This window comes from Triticum dicoccoides, chromosome 2A, assembly GCF_002162155.2.
Source record: "Triticum dicoccoides isolate Atlit2015 ecotype Zavitan chromosome 2A, WEW_v2.0, whole genome shotgun sequence".
Classification (NCBI taxonomy): Eukaryota; Viridiplantae; Streptophyta; class Magnoliopsida; order Poales; family Poaceae; genus Triticum; species Triticum dicoccoides.
In genome coordinates this window covers 134,049,644-134,061,569 of record NC_041382.1, presented here as the reverse complement: position 1 = coordinate 134,061,569, position 11,926 = coordinate 134,049,644, and positions in this window count along the sequence as shown.

Here is an 11,926-nt window from a genome sequence, read left to right as displayed (position 1 = left end):
TATATGAACTAACCGGACGAAATTCGTGCAAACAAAGAAAATTTCAAATTAACCGGATGAAATTCATTACATTTCGAAAACTTTTCGTACAAACTGGACGAAATTCATTACATATTTCGCACAAACCATACTAAAACCTACTGTAAACCTAATCTAAACGATCGCCGGCGCCCGACCACCATGTCCGGCCATGAACCCGAGAAAGCCGGCCATTGCCTTTGCCTCCTCCTCATCCACCTCGATAACCTCCTCCTCCGGAGCACAAGGTTCTGAAGATTTCCGCCTCCACATCGCCGTCAAGCGGCTAATCGGCCGCCGATGTTTACCCCACCAAGCTTGGTGTCGACTGAGTGGAGTAGAGGTGGCCTTCCCGGGACCAGAGCGGCGCCGACCTACCGTGTACTACTCTTCCTCGCCGCCGGCTACGCCCGCGCCCGCGCGCCGGCTTCGTGGTCGTGGTGGCGGAGGGCGGCCGGGGGGGGGGGGGTGTGCCGGCGATCTCCTTCATTTGCTCCTGCGACAGTACGTCAAAGAGAGCTTTGGAGCGCGCTGAGCGGAGCCGCCGATGTCCCTCGTCTGCTCCTACGATAGTACGTCCAAGAAAGCTTCGGAGCGCCAGGAGGCCATGGTTGAAGTGGTGCCGACAGGAGGAAGGGACCGGAGGAGAATAAGTGTGGGTCTTTGATTATGGCTAGGAGCTGGGGCTCAAGTTAATATAGCGGGCGAATGGCAATGAGCCGCGATAGACAGATGGACAACTGGCGCCGAAGTAGGTTCGTCGGGCGTGAATGCGGACGCTGCTTCAGTGACTTAACTGTAGATGCGTTTGGGTTACTGACATGTGGGCCCAACGGGCATCTGGCCTGCATGTCAGTGACACACCAATTGCACCTGCAGTTAAGTCCGGTGAATGCGGCATTGACATTCTGGAGAGACGGTGACTGTTTCAGGCGGGAAGCGCGCGCTAGCGATGGAAGGGGTTTCGGTGTGCAGTGGCACTAAGATCGGTCGCTCACGATAGTACATACTCCATACCATACTACCATAGTACCCTCTCTAGCTTAGGCTGTTTTATAGATTGTCATTGTGATGGACGATATACATGAGCAAGGCGGTCCGAGTATGACCGTTGGTGTTGAGCCAGGTGAATACATGCTCGGCGTTCGTGTAGGCCTCCATCAAACGTCTAAACAGTAATGTCAGGCACCGCTGGGGCGCGCAGGTGATGGGTTTGCTGTTTGCGTTGCGCCATGAGCAAGACTTTGATTTAGAGGGAGACGTGCATGCATTAGCATGCTTTGACAGCGTGAGTGTGAGTGTCTGACGCGAAGTATTTCATTTTCATTTGGCTGGCGAGGGTGCGTTGCAGCGACGAGTGCGTGGTTTGATTCCCCACATACGCATAATTTTGGCTTTTACAGTATTTCTTTCTTCATTGACAGGTAGGCCCGCGTAGATAGATAAAGAACACAAGTTGATGAGGCGCATGCGGACTGTTTGACTGGTCAACCAGACAAATACGGAGCTATATGCTGAGCCAGTGACCGTATAATCACCATATCTCATATACAATGATCAAAGTGAGCTATCAAGACAAGTTCGATGACCACCAATGCATTTTACTCGGTAATAAATGACCAGGATTGAAGGGGAATCCAAATTTGCTTCGTCTTCTGTCCTTGAGCTCTTGACAAACCAATGCACTATACGGTTATCCGGCCACTCCACCCCAGAGCTCTCACCAAGCGTCGTTCATGCCACCGCACCGCACACTAACTGGTAAGGCAGCGATGGCGTCCCGCCGCGCTGAGTTCCTCGCCGCCCACGACCGCACACAAAATGCTAGGGAAGCGATGGCATCCCGCCATGCCGAGTTCATCGCCGCTCGCGACCTCACAACTATGTGGGAGGAATTTGAAGATGCCAAGGCCGAATGGGCGGTAGAGCAAGAGGCGGCCAAAGCCGCACAGAGGGACCTGAAAAGTTAGAAAGCACTCAAGAAAAGAGAGGCCCGCCGCCGCGAGAAAGAAAAGGACGCACGCACTGCTGCGGAGAGGTCGGCGGAGATCCAAGCATGGTGGGGTGTCGCCGACAAAGCCAGGAAGGAGAACGACGGTGTCTGGCCAGCATGTGAGAAGTAGTAGTGCTAGTAGTTACTGTGTGTGTCTGTGTCTGAGTACAAGCATGTACCAATACTACTAGTTACTACTGTAGTTTTTAGAGCAAATTACCAGTACATTAGCCTAGACTAAATGGAAAATTCCTATCCTAAGCATCAAATGGCATCTCTTTCTCTATAGGAATTGAGATGCATGTCATCTCACTTCCTATGATTTTCATATTCCTATCCTATGAACGAAAGGAGGCCTCTGTTGGAGTAACTACTGTAGCTAGCAGTACTGCTGGTACAGTAGTTTTCTTCAAGAAGCAGAATTCAACGAAGTCATGATGGTTCCTTCGTCCGAGCAACTTCAAAGTGGGAAGTGGGCCTATGATTTGACGGCTCATTAGTCATTGTTACTGCGACGCGACGACCTAGGTGACTCTCCCTTGGAGTTCTGCGTGGATGGCAAGTGGACCAGGATGGTCGACGTCCCACATATTGGCGAACGGAAGTATTCTTTCCGATATCAAGGAGCAAGGAAACCGTGTGGTATAGTATCACTGCTGATTGGTTCGCAAAAAAATAGTATCACTGCCGATTTATAATTATTTTTTATTTCTGATGAATTCCAGCGTTTCAACTCTTACGACCAAGGATGCCAAACACGGCACGTGCTGGATGTCCCACACGTCAGTGAAAGGAGTGGGACATGAACATCGTGGTAGAGCCCAGCGTAAAAAAACAGCATGGTAGAGCATCTCCGCTTCTTCCACTTCTGGGTCGGAGACCACACGTAGTAGTACTTAGTGGTATGAACGATACAAAGTGCGACCTGGAGAGAAAGACATGTCTAGTTGGAAGGTCTCGGGGCATACACGTAAACAAAAATAAAAGTTAATATGTGCCTCCAACTAATATAGTAGTAGTAGAGTACTTAGGACGTACTACATAACATCACCGTGCATTGCACGTACAACATTTAGTGGTAGTACGTAGTAAGAGACAAATGCCACCCAAGAGTTCCCTTCTCGACCTACTTTTGGGCGTTTGGTAGAGTGTATGGAGGGTGCATGAGTCCACACTAGTTTAGCACAAATACACTAGAAGCATGCATGAAGAGAGCATGCATGAAGAGGGGTGTTGAGTTGAGCATGCATGAAGAGGGAACAACTATGCTGAGACGAGAACGCAACCAAACACACCCTATATGCCACGCATGTTCATACCATTTGTGCATTTCTACTTCACTTACTGCCCTACATTACTCAGGTTCGTACGTCCACTCCTGGGTACATGTCCGTCTCGTAGTTCCAGTCCCACGTGTTCTTCATATAGATAGAACGATCCTTGCATGACATGTGCACCTTGATGCTAGATGTCTCGCGTGTTGGCAAAAGGATGAAGAAAGCTCACGTAAAAAAATAGAGTGGAAGAACATAGATTCCGGACGACCAAGGAGCAAGGAACCTCGTGGTGGAGCGTCTGCACTCATAATATTTAATATTATTCAGCGATATAAAATTAACCAATCAACTCCACAGTGGACTGGAAGAGTACGAAACACGGCAGCCCAGTGTAGTTACATCATACTAGTACATGGCTAACCCACGCTATCACCATATTTCTTGGCTTCCGTGCGACACCTATCTCTAGTAATCCAGCAACCTGTATCGCTTCTCCCTCCTCGTCTCTATCAAAGTGCGGCGGGCTGGCGTTTCTGCCGTCTATTGAGGTCGGTTAACTATCACATGTTAGCGACATGCCAAGAGCATTCTAAAAAAACTTCCTTTCACGTTCCATTTTCAAAAAGAAAAAAAATCCTTTCACGTACGAATTTGCCTGTATGCTTTGAGCAACTTGCATATCCTATACTGCTCCTATTTGACACTCTAACTTAGCTAGAGGTTAGACTAACTCATGACTAACCCTGAACTAAAGAGGTGTTTGGGTGACATGGTTAGATTGACAATAAATGCACTTCATGGAGAGAGAAAAGTGATTTTTCAGTGGTCCTAATGAGAACTATCTCCAGTTAGCACCTCTTGGGTGGGATAGTTTTTTTTGGTGGGTTCGGTGCAACTTGCTCCAATTTAAACCCTCATGCTTGGATACTTTAGGGCTATTTGAGCGCCAACTAGCTCAAACTAACTCTAACCCATGGATCTAAACAGGGCCTATGGCCAGTCTCAACGCTAAGCAGTCGCGTGCACCGGGAATCGACGCTCTCTCGGCCGTCGCGCCACTTCAAAGCCGGAGCCAGTGAGAGGTCACCTCCGCTCTGGCCGGGCATTAATGCGGCACTAACGCTCCAGGGCGACGCTGACCGTTTCATGCGGGAAGCGCGCGCTGGCAAGGGAGTATAGGTTTTGAACCGTTTCAGGTGTAGTACTGGTAGTTTGCAAAACTACTCAATTATTGCACTCAGTTTCCTAAGAAATTGTGGTAAAACACGTTACTCCACAGCCCGCTTCCCTTCACCTTCCTCTTCCACCGCCCGCGCACGTCCGCGGGAAGCGACTGGTCAACCCTTATATAGGAGTGCTAGCACAAAAAGATGCATGCATGACCACTAAAATTTCCATATTAAAGCGCCGCTCCGGCGGGAGTATAGCGTATGTTGTTACCTTCGGCCGACCCATGGCTACCAGGCAACGGCGACCAGAGAAGAGGCGGCGGGAGGGGAATGAATGCAGCTACTGTTTGGGTTCGCCTTTCGACTTAAATAAATGCGCAGCATCACGCGTACCCGCGGGTGCACAAATTGTAACATACGTGTCTGCTTAAGTGGGCGTCACGTAACTGGTTTGTGTGTGAGAGAGATTCTGAGAGACAGAGTGCGTGTGTGCGACTCTACTCTTCGGACATGTACTCAACCTTTTGCATCGGGATATAAGTATAATGGTATTTACTTTAGCTAGTGATTTACGTGGCCATGTTAATGTGGTTGTGTCAAAAAATGGCACTTCCTGCTCGTGATTTGCGTTATATAATTACAAGCAAGATTCTCGTGCATTGCAGGGAACATCAATATGCATTTTTTTTACAAAACACCTGTTGTGATTGACCCATGCAGGAGTAATCCCATGTGTAAAAACTAATGATATCTCGAGAATTTTATCGGAAAACTGGTATCTCGAGAATGTCATCGAAGAAATGAAAGATGAGAGATAAGGCGAGGAGGAGTGGAGCGTGGTGGTGACTGGTGGTCGGAATGGGCGGAGGCATGGGGATGGACGGCGCCGGCAGGCGGCAGCGACCACCATGCATGCTAGATTGTTCCAGAGACTTATTCCTTTTTTAATTGCTGAGCAATGAGGTTGCTGGAGATAATGATGTGGAGAGAGGTGCGAGTATCTTTTGTAAAATTATCATAGTTTGCTTTCTATCCTCAGATATAGATCATACGATCTGTATTACAAGATGACAGACACACCATCACCGCCAACTCGTTTTTTATAAGGGTACAAATGATAAGTTTGCTGACTACTAAAGTAAAGTGGAATTTGTCCATGTTATGCAAGTAAATAAAGGTGATTGTTTATCATACGGGTAAGGTTGGATTAAGGGTGGTAGGAACAAATGCTCCGCCTAGAGCATGTGTGTGTGATATGGAGTCTTAGTGTGTGTGTGTGTGTGTGTGAGAGAGAGAGAGAGAGAGATGGAGTCTTAGTGTGTGTGTGTGTGGGGGGGTGTGCATGTGTGTTTGTGTGTGTGTGTGAGAGAGAGAGATGGAGTCTTAGTGTGTGTGGGGGGGTGCGTGTGTGTGTGTGTGTGCGTGTGTGTCGCGGGGTCCTCTGTGGCGGATGTAATTTATGTGTGCATGGCTTCATCATAGAGAGGTGATGTGTGTGGCAGAGGCCACCAACGATGGGGTGCGAGAGAGAAAATGCCCGTAGAGAGGGAAGAGAAGGTGTGTGCGCGTGAGAGGAGTCAACATCGAGAGAACGTGTTTGTTCGAGAGACACCGAGGAAGACTACTATATATCGATGGTGCATGTAGGCGGGAATTAAACAAAGGGATGGTCTTATTGGTTTTGGGGATATAGGGGAAGAGTGAGAGGCGGGGAGGGGGGTAGCTAGAAGGAGATTGTTAAGTGTGAGTGTGTGTTTTACCCATCCAGGCGGAAGTTATGTGCACAAAAGAGGAGAATGATTCGATGTGGCGTTAGGATTGAGGGTAATTAACTATGTATGGGATGTGTGTGTGTGTGCGCGCACGCGCATGATTGAGATAAAAGAAAGAAGACATAAGTCATAAGATCAACGACATGGGAGAGACGAATCGGTATGACAATATGCATGCATGTGAGAATGCAGGGAAGAAGGCCCGACAATTGAGCATGTGTTTTTGTCTTTAAGAGATAGTGGCGTGGGCTGGAGCATGCATCTATGGCGAGCAGAGGGAGTGAGGCGCAACGATTATGCAAAAGAGACCAACCTATAAATGCATATGTATGGAGAGACATATATAGTGTGGGTGATAGGAAGCAAGACTCCGTACGAGAAAGAAATGTTGATGGAGAAACTACAGATAGATACAGAGATGGATATGCTAGCTAGAGGGACATCCGCTAGTTTGGGTGTTGGAGATGACCGTCGGGTGGTTCAAAGGGTGAAGTTATATATGTGTGTGAGAGGGCACTTGACTACATGTAGAGAGAAACATATGTAGTGTGCGTGATAGGAATCAAGAGTGAGGGCGAGAAAGAAGGTTGATGGAGAAACAGATAAATAGAAAGATAAAGATGCTAGCTAGTGTGTGTTAGAGATAGGAGTCGAGTGGATCAGAAGGCTGGGTTATGTGTGTGGGTGTGAGAGAGATAGAGAGAGGGTGCATGTGAGTCACATACAAACAGATATCAGAGAGAAATGAGATCCAGAGAGACGGAGTTTTGTGTCTGTGAGAGAGAAAGATATTTCACAACGAGAGTGATAGCTAGAGAGACATACGAGGGAACACAAGATATCTCTAGGGAGAGAGGGTGTGTGTGAGCGACATACAAGAGAACAATGGAGAAATATGAGACCCTGGGAGACAGAGTTTGTGTTTGTGTGTGAGAAAGAGATATTGAAGAGGAAGAGTTGTATGTTCTCATATCTAAGGAGTGAAAGACATCTCTGTATGAGGGGTGTGCGAGTGGCACACATGGGAATAGTAGAGAGAAATGAGACCCCGGGAGACAAAGTTTTGTGTTTGTGTGAGAGAAAGAGATTCCACATGGAGAATCATAGTTAGAGACACATAGCAGGGAGCGAGATATACTTAGAGAGAGATAGAGTGATGAAGGTCGAGGGAGAGAGTACCGTTAGTGTGTTTCGAAGATAAAAGATCATTGTCGACATACAGGTAGCACGAGAGATACCTGAGAGACGATGAACGCATATAGGTCCAGAGAGATAGTCCTATATAAGCATGAGTGATAGCTATATGAGACGAATATCTGGATTAAAGGGGATTCAAATATTTAAACTGGAGATCACGACATCGATAATATCATAACGCAAATTGGTGTATCAAACATGCATATTCATTTGAATTTGGGCACACGTGTAATGTTATATAGTTTATCAATATTGGTGATCCATAGATTCTTCAATTACAAACAATGCATGGTTTATATGCAATTAATGTCTAAATGGGATTACACTATATGTTGCATGTGTGAAACACATTGTACATGTTTGAGAAGTAAAAAAAACCCCGCATGAAACACACATTAATTGGAGACAATTAGCGAGGAATGCATACATTGGATTTCAACATAAAGTGGTTTAAAATATTTGAAAATCCAAATTGATGGAGACAACCTTATGAATCTGAGATCATGCCAGTTTTAAACCATATTTATGTATAAATGGTGTTGTGCTTTTGAAAGTATATATAAAAAATGATGTATATAGAATGTAATTCCAATTGAAAATGGATCCCGCCCAAAAAAAATAGAATACAAACGAGATTCGAATTGAGTTGGCATGGTAAATGTGCACTCTGCAAAATTTGAACGAAGCGGGGAAAGTCGCAGTAATCGCCCGAAACCAAAATCTGCGATATGGAAATCACTACTGCCTATCCCTGCCACGCAAAGCCTATCTACTGGATTTCTATAGGTTTTGATAGGGGTAGGTTTGTAATTTCACCCAAACGTGGCGTAACCGCCTCTCACCCGGATTCATACACGGTGGGTGCCAAAACACAGTGTGTCCTCGGCCGAAATCGACTCCCTCCCCGATTCATATTCATACACGGTGGGCGCCAAAAACAAACTCTCGTCGGCAAATATTCGGTGTATGCGAGATTACCGTCCTATCCCCAACCGACTAATGTTGCTGTGATGTAGTAGAAATTTGAAACGGGGGTAAGTTTGTAAATTTCCTCGCATTTGAGACAAGCGCGCCCTGTACATGGTTCCCCCTTCCTCTCTACCTCCCTTTTCCCCATTCGTACTCCGTGGGCGCCAAAACACCCTCTCCACCCCACCCTCCTCTGTCCGCCGCCGTCCGCCACCCCATCCACCGCCGTCCTCCTCCACCATGCCGGAGCTGATACCCCGACGCCGCCGTCCATTACAAGAGATCGACCTCGCTCATCCACGGCTTCGGACCGGGATCCTTGCATCCCGTCCTCTCGCTTCTTCCCCGTCGTCGTCCACCTTGTCGGCGCTGCTCCTACGACCGTCTCGTCCACCGCGCCCCGCCGCCACCGTCTACCCTCCTAGATCTGCTTCCACGCTGCCGACAACCATCGCTACCGCAGCACCATCAAATTCTCAGCAGATGCGTACACGGCGCCGCACTAGAGGCGGTACTCTTTCGTATCTGCTCAACTTACTTATCATAGCAAGAAAATAGATCGCCACTGCTTTACTCTGATTTCTTGTCTTGGTTGCAAAGTTGCCTTTGTCCGGTTTGCACCTTCAGATCCACCATGACATGCTCAACACTATACTCCCAATGCTTATGTTTTTCCCCTTTTATATTCCACACTAGTTAAATCACAGTAGACTAAATTTCAAAATTGGGTCAGTCGATTTTTTAGAGCTCGCCGGAGTTCGCCGGTGCAATTGAAGGGGCTCGGGTGGTTGTGGGGCCTCGCCGAACGAAGAAAACTCGACGCAGGTGGGGGTTGGGGCAGGGGTGGGGGTGGGGGTGGCGGAGGAACACAGGCGATGGGGGCCGGTGGTCCGGCCGGCGGCCCGTGCGGTGTTTTGTATGGGAAGAATCAGAGACGAGGAAGAAGAAGGGTTAGGAGACGTAGGATCTTCATCCAACCGCCTAAAATGGTCGAGAGACAACTGGGAGTTGCATTCTTAATGCGCTCTGGTTCATCATGTGTGGGCACTGCGCAACCAACATTTTATTATCCAAAATCTGCTTGCTCTTCTTTACCATGTTCCTCTTCCGTTCTTCTTTAATATGTACTCTCTCCGTTCCTAAATACAAGTCTTTGTATAGATTCCACCATGGACTACATATGGAGAAAAATGAGTGAATCTACACTCTAAAATGTATCTGGATACATCTGTATGTGATCCATAGTGGAAATCTCTACCAAGACTTATATTTTGGAACGGAGGGAGTATGATAGCAGTACAATATGTTCCTTGTACTGAAGATGAGCAGGGACATTTGTAGTGTAGAGGTCTATACGGTCGGTTGTGATGGACACTTTGAGCCTCTTTGATTCGTAGGATCTTGTAAACATAGGAATAGGATTTGTAGTGGCCTGCCCACTTGAATCCTATAAGAATAGCAAGGAAATGCGGGGAGCTGTGTCGCCTTTGAGAGTTACACTGATATTAACAGTACCGCACCTTCACTTGAAGAGAGCTGCTATCCGAAGCCTTTCTAGCCGTACCAGCAATACTAGCACATATATTCCAGCAAGTTCCACTTTGCTGATTTTACTCTGATGCTTAAGGTTTTCCCATTATATCTACACTATGATATGTGTAGCTGCTTTGTGTCGCACTAGCAGCAGTCCACTCTTGAAGCTAAACACTGCAATGACTTACAAAATTGGCACCAAGGCATTGAGTGCCATTTTGGATGGAATGAAACTCATATGCTCCCCACCTGTTGATTCTTGTTTAGAATATGATCCTAATGACTATTCTAACCTCGAGGAGTCAAAGGCAAATGGCCTGTCTTGTTCACCCATCAAGGTGCCTGTTCTAATTTGGCAATGTTTTATTGATTGTGGGTATCTTGCATATGTTGTCTTGCATTTATTCTACTTTGTTGCACCGCCATCTGCTTAGTTTACTCATCATATATGTCGAGATGCCATGCCCATCCATTATCAATACATATTCCATCTGTCATCATACCATGTTTTTCCACTCAAATGTTGTTCTTGTGCATCAGACATCAAAAAGGAAGAGGGTGATTGCCGAACCTAACGGAGCACCAACAAAGTCCTTGAAAAACATGGTGGTGCCGGAGAAATCAGACAACACCCCACTTATATTGGCTGTACAACCAGTGACAGAAAACGTAGGACTGACTCCAGCAAACTATACCCATACTTCACTGGCCACACCACTAGCCCCACCACACAGGATCTGCACTCCAGCAAAAGGTATACCGACTTCATTTGCCATAGCACCAGCTGTACCACAGAAAAATCCCACTCCAGCAAAAAGTACAGCAAGTCCACCGGCCGAAGAACTATCCCAACTGCAGAGACGGCCAATTCCTGCAGATTGGAACCCCATTCCATTTATTCCCAGTTTAAAAGACAATGCTTTTAATGTTGTTAGGGACTATGTGCATATATTCCCATCATGGGAAGATTATTGTGAAGACAAACACCATTTTCACATCTTCCTGTCCAACTTACGTGTAAGTGCTATTATTCATGGTTATTATTTTCCTTTTTTCTACTGATTGAACACATCAATGATTTACATTACATTGTTGTAACTAGGCGAGGGTCAATCTGGATAGTCATGACGAGCAAAGCTTGCTTGTGCTTTTCAAGGAAGCATTGTAGTAGTATAGGTGTTACCTGAGGAAATAACACTTTGATGGCAAGTCTATAAACGAATTTCTGGTGAAGTCTCTTGTGCTAAATTTAGAAGACATTGAATGGAAAAACCTTTATATGCACTGGTCTCGTTCCCAGGATGAGGTACTGTCTATGAAATCACATGACAATTTGAACTTCTACTTTTCCGCATGTGCCTTACGGATCTTTTTTGCAGGAAATCTGCTTGAAGAAGAATTCCGATTTGACAAGAACGACATGATATCGCAAATATGCTGCCCTCTACTTTGCTCTTGTTAGTACCTGTTGTCCTGTATCACTGTACTTGCATACATACCTAGTTCATTATGTGACAGCAGTATGCATGATAGCTTGCTTATCAATTGTTCGCTCCAAATTATCTGATCTGTATGAATGGTTACATTAGTGTAGAATATATCCAATGCCAATATTTTTTTAGCTTTGCATTGTTCTTGTAAGTACATGCTGTCCTTTATCAGTGTACTTAGAATGACATGTAGTTGTTCATGTACCATCACTCTGCAGCTTATTTTCCTTTGCCCTCCATTTTCTACACATTAGATCTATATTTACTCTTACCATAAGGTTGATACTAAAGAAGTTTAGCTGTGCATTGCTCTTGGTTGTACCTTTTGCCTGTATCGCTCCACTTACATTTATAGCTACTTGGTTATGTAGCATCACTCTTCATCTTATCTTAAATATTCTCCATTTTTTCTTATATTATCACATCTATATTTACCCTTAACAAAATGTAGAATAAAGGCAATGCTTTTGAAGAAGATTATGTGGTAAACTTCTTGAATTGCCCCCCC